This window comes from Notamacropus eugenii, chromosome 4, assembly GCF_028372415.1.
Source record: "Notamacropus eugenii isolate mMacEug1 chromosome 4, mMacEug1.pri_v2, whole genome shotgun sequence".
NCBI classification, from domain to species: Eukaryota; Metazoa; Chordata; class Mammalia; order Diprotodontia; family Macropodidae; genus Notamacropus; species Notamacropus eugenii.
In genome coordinates, this window is record NC_092875.1 from 53465465 (window position 1) to 53475206 (window position 9742).

Genomic DNA, 9742 nt, shown 5'->3' on the forward strand with positions numbered 1-9742 from the left:
GTAGCCCGCTCGGATCTTTTCCTCACGGTGTCGCTGCCGAGGCAGGGCTGCCCTCTGCTCCCCGTCCTGGCGCCCAGTCCATGGCACGAAGGACCCCCCGCGAGAGGTTTGGAGGTCTCTCCGGAACGGAAATCTCCCTCGCTCCAATATTCCGTGGTCTCTGGGTGCAGGATTCACCGTGAGTTACTCCCCTGTAGCTGTTCTGTGGTTTGTGGGTTTGGAGCTATGTGTATGTGCGTCTTTCTACTCCGCCATCTTGGCTCCGCCACTACTAGTAATTTTTGTGTATGAGGCAAGGGACAATTGTATGTGTGGGGAATTGTTACGGGGAGGGAGCACTTCCTGGCACAATGCTAGCACACGTACTTCTGTGTACATTTACATGTTTGTGGTGGATGAGACTGGGCAAAGGAGGAGGTGGCTCAGGGCACATTTACTTGCACCATCTAAATTCCCTAGCTGCAGGAAGGCAGAGATGTACCCCAAGTGGAAACTGCCACTAGGGGGCAGGATCAAACCACTGAGGCCATGGAGGAGGGATTGTGCTGAACAAGGCTAGTGGTGCCCTGGGACAAAGCTCTAGTGGTCCCTTTCTAGTTATGTCTCTGTACCACAGCTGGGTCTATAGGGAAGGGAGAGATTTTTGACAGGAGGAAGACATTTCAGACGTGGAATAAGTATGAGAGCAAAAGCATGGAGATAAGAGGGCAGGATAGGAATGGGGGGCAGACTGGTTCAGTCTGGTTGAAATATAGAGCATGAGAAGGAACCCCCGTGCATCCCTCTGCTCTGCAGTCTCCCTTCTCACCAGTGTTCTGGGGTTCCTGTCTCCCCCTCCATAGGAAAATATCAAGTCCACCCCCAAATGATAATACTTTTGCGTCACTTACTCTGAAAGAGCTTTGTGGCACTTTCTCCTACACTAGCATTCATTCTCAGCTTTGGCTCTGCATGTCCAATGGAGAAGCAGAGGATTCCTCTTCCTGCCCCATTTATTCTCTGGGCTTGTATACCTCAGCCTCAGAAATACCTGGAGTCAAATTCTGTCTCTGATCCATGCTGGCTATGTAATCCTGGGAAAAGCACTTAAGTTCTAGGGGCCAGATAGCTCTCCAAGACAATGGGATTATAGGAAAAGTGGGATCTACATTGGTGGGAGGAAGAGGAGAGGGAAAGAGAGAGAAAGAGGAAAAGGAGAGGTGAGATAGAGAATGGGGAGGAAGAGAGAGACATATATGGCTGGGAAGGGGGATAGAGAGGGAAGAGGGGGAGGAGAGAAAAGAGACAGAGACAGAGTCAGAGAAAGAGAGACAGAGGGACGGAGAGACAGAAAGAGACCGAGAGAGAGACAGACAGAGACAGAGACTGAGTGCCTGGGCCTATCCTGATAGCAACTTTTTGAGTTCCCAGAATGGATCCCCAGAGCTTTCTCAAACTCTCTTTGGGTGCCTGGGGAGGAGGAGGGAGTAGGGCCAGGGGCACACTCTGGTTTACCACACTACTCTATTTCAGATGACACAGCTTTACTCAGGCAGCTAGCTCTACTGCCTCATCACAGGTCTCAGGTAGTTGTAACTCTGGCCAGGAAAACCACGCCCCCCCAACTATCCTTCTCCCTCCCCCTTCCTCCCACTGCTCTAGTGCTGGCACTTAATGGATAATTGATTGCTCTTCCCCTACCCCTGCCAACCCCATCATTGGCTCCATCTGGGCCAGTCTGCCTGCTGGCTTCTGACAGCCCTAAGATCTATGATCTAAGACTCCTTGGGGACACTCAGGGCAAGAACAGCTCTGGACAGGCCAGATTTATCTCCAGTGCCCTTGTGAAGAGACAAGAAAAGGGACTGGGTACAGCCAATCCTGTCTCAGGCCTTGTCCCTCCTTAGTGGGGCCTAGTGGCAAGGCCCAGAGTAATTGGAGAATCCAGGAGAATCCATTGCAGAATCCAGGATTGCACTGAACCACAGAAGATGTTTAGAGCACCTTAGACCTGAACAAAGGTCCCTAATATCACATGGTTGACAAATGGTCATCCATCTTCTGTCTAAAGACCTCTAGTAAGAGAAAAGTCCTCTCTTCCCAAGACTGCCTCTTTCACTTTGGGAAAACTCTTAACTGTAGAGGTACTCATCATAGCTTCACTTGAAGAGACCTCAAAGGCCATCAAATCCAATCCTCTAACTGTACAGATGAGGAAACTGAGGCCTGGAAGTTTAAGTGATTGTCTAAGGTCCAACAAGTGATATGTGAAAGAACCTCTACATCCCTGGTCTATGGCAGTGGAAGGGACTGGGCTAGGACAGAGCTTGAACTTAGTTCTTCATTAGTAGGGATAACATCTGTTATCCCTGAAACCTCTGACTGATGCCCATGGAGCAAAGATTACAGTATCTCATGACTGGAAAGGACCTCAGAGGTCATCTAGACCAAATTCAATATGAACAAGGATCCTCTTTCCAACATTGCCAACAACCTTTGCTTGAAGATCTTTGGTGAGAGGGAGGGAACCCCCAATCACACAAGGCAACCACTTTGTTTCTAATCGCCACAAAGTTTTTCCTTAGATCCACTAATTGCTCCTTATCCCACCTGAGGGGGTTAGGCAGAACAAATCTAATCCTCTTTTCACTGAGGCTTCCCTGCCTTGTCCCCCACCAGGCTTCTCTTATCCAGGTTAAAGATCACTAGTTCTTCAACCAATCATGATATGATGTGAACTCCATGCTCATCACCTCCTAGTCACCTTCCTCTGGATATTCTTCTTTTCAAGCTTCCTAAAATGTGGTACCTAGCACAGAACACAATACTCCTAAAGTGGTCTAAGCAGGACAAAGTCCAGCAGACATCACCTCTTTAATCTTGGGATGGATTTTCAGCCTAAATCACATTTTCTTTTTTAGACATTACCATTGTTCCTGCATGAGGAATTTGCAATCCAAATGAAATTCCAAGCTCTTTTCAGACAGACTGCTGCTACCTTTTTCAAACTGATTTAAAAAAAAAAAACTTGAATGCATGACTTTACATTTATCTACATTAAATTTTATCTTAATCAATTCAGCCCATCCTGTCTTTGTCATCCAGTGGGTTAGTACACCCCTTCCAGTTTTGTACCTTTTGCAAATTTGATGAAGAATGCTCTATAGGACTTTAAGTAGCTAATAAAAATGTAAAATAGCACAGGGCCAAGCACAGATTCCTGGCAATTCCACTGGAGATCTGCTTCCAACTTGACACTGAACCATTAACCCTCTATAGGCCTGGTTACTTTTGAATCTGGCTATATATGATCATCTATGACCAACTATGGAAAGTGGATAGACTACTGAGCTTGGAGTTAGGAAGACTTGAGTTCAAATCTGACCTTCTAGTTGTGTGACCTTGGACAAGTCACTTAACCCTATTTGCCTCAATTTTCTCATCTAGAAAAAGAGTTAGAGAAGGAAATGGTAAACCACTCCAGTATCTTTACCAAGAAAACCCCAAATGGGGTCAATGAAGAGTAGGACACAACTGAAGAATGATTCAACAACAAAAAATGATCATCCAGTCATCTCTCCATTTTGCCCAAAGAATAGCATGAGGCACTACCTCAAATGCTTTTCTAATACCTGGGTAAACTATGTCCATGGTCCTCTTCTGATCTACCATGTTAGTAACCCTGTCAAAGAAAGATATAAAGTTAGTCCGGCATGACCTGTTCTTGATGAAGCCATGCTAGGTCTTTGTGATCACTGCTTCCTTTTCTAAATTATGAATAACGATCCCTTAAATATTGTGTTCAAGAATTTTGCAGGAATTGAAGTCAGGTTCAGTAACTTATACTTTTTAGACTCCATTCTCTTAAAAATAGTGGGGATGTTTCTTTTCTTTAATCCTATGGTACAACTCCCATCCTTCATGATTCTTTTCTTGTTTTTCTTCACAGCCTTTCAAAGATCACTGACAGTAGCTCATCGATTACATCTGGTACATTTGGTATTGTAGGATATAGTTTTCTGATGAATGGAAGGGCAATTAGGCACCCTCTTTCTACCTGCCTACTTGTGTTGGCTACCAATTCCTTTTTAGCCATTTTATCCTGTCCTATTCCAGACCAAAGATCATTCCCTTTGGCAGTGAAAAAAGGGGAAAAAAACCAAGTTGAGGAGCTATGCTGTCTCTCTCTCATCTGTTATACTTGTCCCATCTGCTCCAAGCAGTGCTCCTATCATCCCTTCTTTTAGCCTCCTCCTCTTTTTCTCAAAAATATCTTCCAAGTCCTTATTGTTGCTCTTAGTCTTCCTTGGAATTCTTGATGCATTTAGATATTTAGCACCTCTGACACTTCATTTAGTATTACACCATGTTTTTTTAAAATGACTTTGAAAAATTCTAGTTGGTTGGTGAGTTCCCTGCATATTCAAATTGTTCTTTCCATTTTCTTCCTTATCATAATTGTTTGTTCAGAATTCATTCTTGAGAGCTAGCTATTCCACCTGGGATGGCTTCCCCCACAGACTTTTAGGCCATGAGATTCCACCTTTCCTTCCTCTTAGCCTTATGAAATCCACTGTCCTAAAGACAGGGTACATGACAAACTACTCCTACTCCTTTCCTCAAGCACAAATCCTAAAATGGAAGGATTATCTCCCTAAGACTGTCATCATTCCCACTCTAACATCTAATTCCTCCTTCTTGGTGAGAATAATATACAGAAAAGTAGATTCCTTTCAATAACTCTTTTACCTTTTGAAGGATAAAAGGCCATTAAGGCAAATAAAGAAATTATTAGCTGTTAGGTTTGGGCCAGAGAAGAGCTCCAGTGGATGCCTGTATGCTTGAAGCCTCCATGTTATATTATGCCTTTGTACTAGGCACATAATCTTTTTCCTTCTAAATCGTTGTCTATTTTCTCTTTCTGCTCTGGCAGTCTGTAGTATACTGTGATATTTCTTTCTCTCTTCATTGACCTTCACCCAAAAGCTCTCCACCATGCTTCTCCCCTTTGGTTCCTGGATTTCCTAATGATAGCTTAGCTGCGATTACTGCCAAATGCAGCATAGAAAATGCACGCAGTCATAGAGGAAAGCCCAACAGTAATTGGTCTGTGGCCCCAGCTAAAGAGTTCCAGGCTTGTGATGGCTTCTCAAAGTCTTGGGTAAGACATGGAAAGGCATTCTTTTAGGTAATGGAAGTAGGGACATTGGATAGAATTGTCTGTCATAAACCTTCCTTTATAATAACCAAATTTATGTCATACATTCAATAAATATTCACTATCTGTAGCTCACAGAGAACTGTACTTAGAGAAATACAAAGCACAAAGTTTGGATAAGACAAAAACTTCATGGGGCTAAGAGTCTAGTAAGAGAATTAAGACAGACACAGAGGATACTTAATACTCTATTACATGATAGAAGAGGTACTATGCAAAGAACCAGGGGAATGGCTGTTATGAACTGGGGCTATTGGTCCAGGGGAGGAAATCTGAGAAAGCTTCCTGGAGGATGTGGTATTTGTGGGAGAGTTTAAAGGTTGGGTAGGAATTCAGCATGTGAAGAAGGGAAATGAGGACATACTAGATCTAGAATGAACTTGAACTTTATTCAATAGGTAAGCACTAGAGAGTTTTAAGCAGAGGAGAAGTATGCACAAATCTATATGTAAGGATCCTATTTACACAGGTTCATGTTCTGTCTCTGAGCTAATATATGCCTTCTTCCCTTCCATTTCTTTCTACTTAAGACATCCATAAGTGATGAGAGCCAAAGATTAGCCAACAAGAAACTTGCATGAGTGGGGACGGCCACAGCAACCTACCTTGTCCTGGATGTCTCCCTGCAGTGCTTGGTACTCTGGGAATGTGGGGTCAGGATTGCTAAGGTTGTGGTTGATAATTCTGAAATCAAGCTGGTATTCCCCTTGTCCAGGGGTGAGTATCCTAGAGTTAGAGATAGGAATGGTTCATAGGATCATTAGACTCAGAGCAGGAATGGCCTTTAGTCAAACCTCACTTTACAGAAGAAGAAACTGAGACCACTCAGGGAAGGGGACTTTGACAGATCATGTCACAAGTGACAGAGTAAGGATTTGAACTTGGGTCCTCTTGATTCTAAATCTAGCATTCTCGCTTTCAGCATGCTTTTTCAGGAAGTTTTGGCCAGAGACAGGGACCCCACAAAAATACATTGGCAACCTGAGATTGAAGAGTGGATACTAAGCCAACCTTGTTGGAAATCAATATCAGAGATGAAGGGCTGGGGATAGCAGTGAGTCTATCTGGCTCACGCATTATTTTTATTGTTTTGTTTTAAAACTTTGTTCAAGTTGTCTTGGCGTCTTTTTGTTTTTATATTATATTCATTTCCAAATATAGCCTTCCCCTCCCCTAATCTGAGAGTCTCCTTTGTAATAAAGTTTTTAAAAATCAGGTGAACAAAACCAACTAACATTGTGACCTCATCTGACAGGGTATTCAACGTTGCCCACTCACATTCCCCCATTTCAACTCTTCTCTGGGCCAACATTTGATCATAATATTTTATAGAGGTGAATTTTGAGTTTTTTATTCGTTTCATTTACATTGCTGCAGCTGCTATGTATATTGTTTTCCTGGTTCAGTTACTTGACTGTACATCTGTTTTATGTATTTTCCCATATGTCTCTGAATTCTTCCTATTGATCCTAACTTACTTGCCTACCCATCTTACCAGCAAGTATCCTTCAGTAGATTCCAAGACAGCGAGTATTGCTTGTGGTAGGCGAGATGTTTTTGTTTGTTAGAGGGAAGGGAAGACACAAGTTTAGGGAAGCAGCAGCCCCAGTCAAGTTTGGAACATCAGTTTTCCTCGCCTTTGAGAAGTGATGACACTTTTGTTTTATCTGCACAGCAAAGATGTATTTTAAAAAACTAAACCAAATTTAGATTAATTCGAATCTGAACATTTTATTGTGGCTACGGGGGAGTAGGGGGAGAAGCGAGGGGAAATGAAGCTATGCCTGAGGGTGTTACCTAATCAGAGCTTGGATTCACTTCAGTAGAGAGGAATAGCAGCTTGCTGACTCATGTTCTAGCTGATAGCATCATAGAATCTCAGTCATCTAGTTCTAGCCCCTCCTGAACTAATAATCCTGCTACTAGTCTACAACAAGGGGTCACAGAGTGAGGGGGATTTGGAGGAAGGTAAGAAAACACCAAAGCGATCATGACAAAAAACTTATTCTGAGTGAAAATTACCCAAACTTTGTCACTGGAATAAGAGTGCCTGCTCACCACTGAGGCAGAGGCTGTCTTTTTCCAATGTGAGGCTATGAATCTGGTTGCTCAATTCCTGGTAAACCCTCTGTGTCAAATACTGGGCTGCTGGGGTCTCTCTTCTGGACACATATAGCATCCACTCTAGTTACTGACCCATCCTTTTCAAGTTTATGAAAAGATACTGAATGTGACACAGTGCTGATATTGGAGTTGCAAAAGCTGACAGGAATCACACTTTCTGGAGAAAGGGAAGTTGCAATGCAAGATTGTAGGTTTCCTGGGGGAACTGTGGCACAAAGGCTATCGAAGATTGGAGGATATGCCCGGGGCGACTTGGAATAAGTGACACTGATTAGGATGACTGGCAAACTCCCATGAGCTGTAAGGGCAGGTACCCAGGGGAAAGAAACTATCTCTTCAAGAAGGAGCTTGTCCTGCACAGTGACTGAAAACCTTGGACCAGGGGATGAAGATTAAAAGCACTTTGGGAATTGGACAATCGGGGTATTGGAGACCAAGGAGAAGCATGGAGGGAAGTAACTTTTATTGGAAGTCTAGTATGAGATGGAGGCATATCCTAGGGGGCATAGGAGAGAAGCCTCTCAAATTCCCAACTATCAGCCTCTAGGGCCTTACTGCAGAGAGATCAGTATACATCCAGCATAGTGCAGACCAATGCTGCTATTTCTGAACAAGGGACTCAGCTGACAAAGGAAGGTGGTTAGAGAATGCTCAGACAAATAAAAGATGGCTAAGAAATGAATGTATGGAGTGGGAAGTGCAAAATCTCACCAGTTGTTGAAGGATCCCTTCTTTGTTGTTAAATTTGTTAGAAGCTGGGTGTCCCATATCTGTAGTGTTGGGTAGATTAGTGATGGTGAAATTTAGCATAAAAGGTTGCAGTCTGTGGTCAATAGCTGCAAGAATAGAGGGAGAAAAATGACCATGTCTGAGCTTTGGAAAGTTCAGGGACCATGAGAGGGGACAAGGATGCTTCTATCCCTGGCCTTCATTGCCAAAATTTGTCTGGCCAGGACCTTGTCCACAGAGTACCACGGGCTTTCATTTTCCTTGCATTTTGAGTGAGAGACAAGATAGCAAGTTCCCACATGATTGTTCTGTTGAGGTATAAGATCAACAGCTTGAAAGTTAAATCTTTTCTAGCCTTTGTGATCTGGGACTCCAGTACAACACACCAAGCTGTGCCCGGTTTTATAGATGAATGAAGGAGGTCTGGAAAGACCTAGAGTTGGTCTCTCTTTTAGAGAGCACATTATTCCTTGGCAGAAGCATGGGACTAGGTGACTCCTCTCCAGGGGATTGATGGTTCCCCTTTCTTACCCATCCAGTGTCCAGGTCTTGTGGGTCCCAGAGGGATTTTAGGTAGTGGTATAGTTGTTAGGACAGAAGCTGCAGAAAAGAATGTCATTAGATATGGACTAAGACCATGGTTACAAAATGAAACAGGTCTTTTGGGCAAAGGCACAGAATGCCACAAATAGATGATGCTAAATAAATACTTGTGTAATGGAGGATTGAGCGAATGGTGTGTGTGTGTGTGTGTGTGTGTGTGTGTGTGTGTGTGTGTGTATCTTACAGCTGAAGATCATCAGCTGAAGTATAATCTCAGTGACTTAATTCGTAAGGGAAATGGAATGCAGGACTACTAGATATCTCAGGGGTGATTTTCCATCACATACTGTTCTTTCCCACAGAGCTGAAGTTTGCTGACCCCTATCCCTGAACTCTCTGGGGTAAGTTTGAAAAGTAATCACCACCTAACCTTTGATAGGGGAATCAAGAAGCCAATGGCTATGGTTCTAATATTGGGAAGGGATCAAAAGACCCAGAGGTATGGGGTTTCTTCCTCACAGCATCTTAGCCTTCTGATGGAGGAATTGAGAAACCCATGGTCATGCACCTATATTGACAAGGGATGAAAGGACCCAGAAATTTGGGATTTCTTCCTCACAAAATCTTAACAATGGAAGGGGCATACACAGGGCACCGAGCCCAGGGATACCCTCTATAGTAACTCCTGAAAAGAAGTCATCTTGCCTCTTTGATAAGATTCAGTAATGAGGAACTGACTACCCTCTGATGCAATCTGCTTTTTTTGGGGGGGACACATTTCTCATGACCCTTGAGTGGGTTGTAGAGACTTTTTTCAAGCAAAAGCTGCTACTGCACACACTATCTCCCTGGTGCCAAAGCCCAGATGTCAAGAGGTGAATATGGTTAAGGTTTTCCAGATGGCCCAGGACTCAAAGGGGATTTGGTTGATACAAGCACTTACTGATACCCATTTGGGGCAGATTTTGTTCACTGTAACCTGGAAACCAAAAGATGAATGATGAAATGTGCAACAAAGGATAAAAAAATAAAATTCAATTCAATTCAACAAGTACCTACAATGGACTGCACTGGGCTAGGTACTGAGGACACAATGACAAAACTGAAAAGTTTCTGCCCTCAAGAAGCTTATATCTTATCAGGAAAAGG

General features: G+C 43.4%; 1 long non-coding RNA gene across 1 annotated transcript; it reads right to left on the bottom strand.

Moving 5' to 3' along the window:
• Nucleotides 1-1697: 1697 nt before the first annotated feature.
• Nucleotides 1698-7310, bottom strand: LOC140499504 (uncharacterized). The gene is made up of 3 exons (XR_011965468.1): nt 6693-7310; nt 5803-5923; nt 1698-3661 (listed from the first exon to the last, which is right to left on the bottom strand). It is a non-coding gene; the product is annotated as an uncharacterized lncRNA (long non-coding RNA).
• Nucleotides 7311-9742: the final 2432 nt, after the last annotated feature.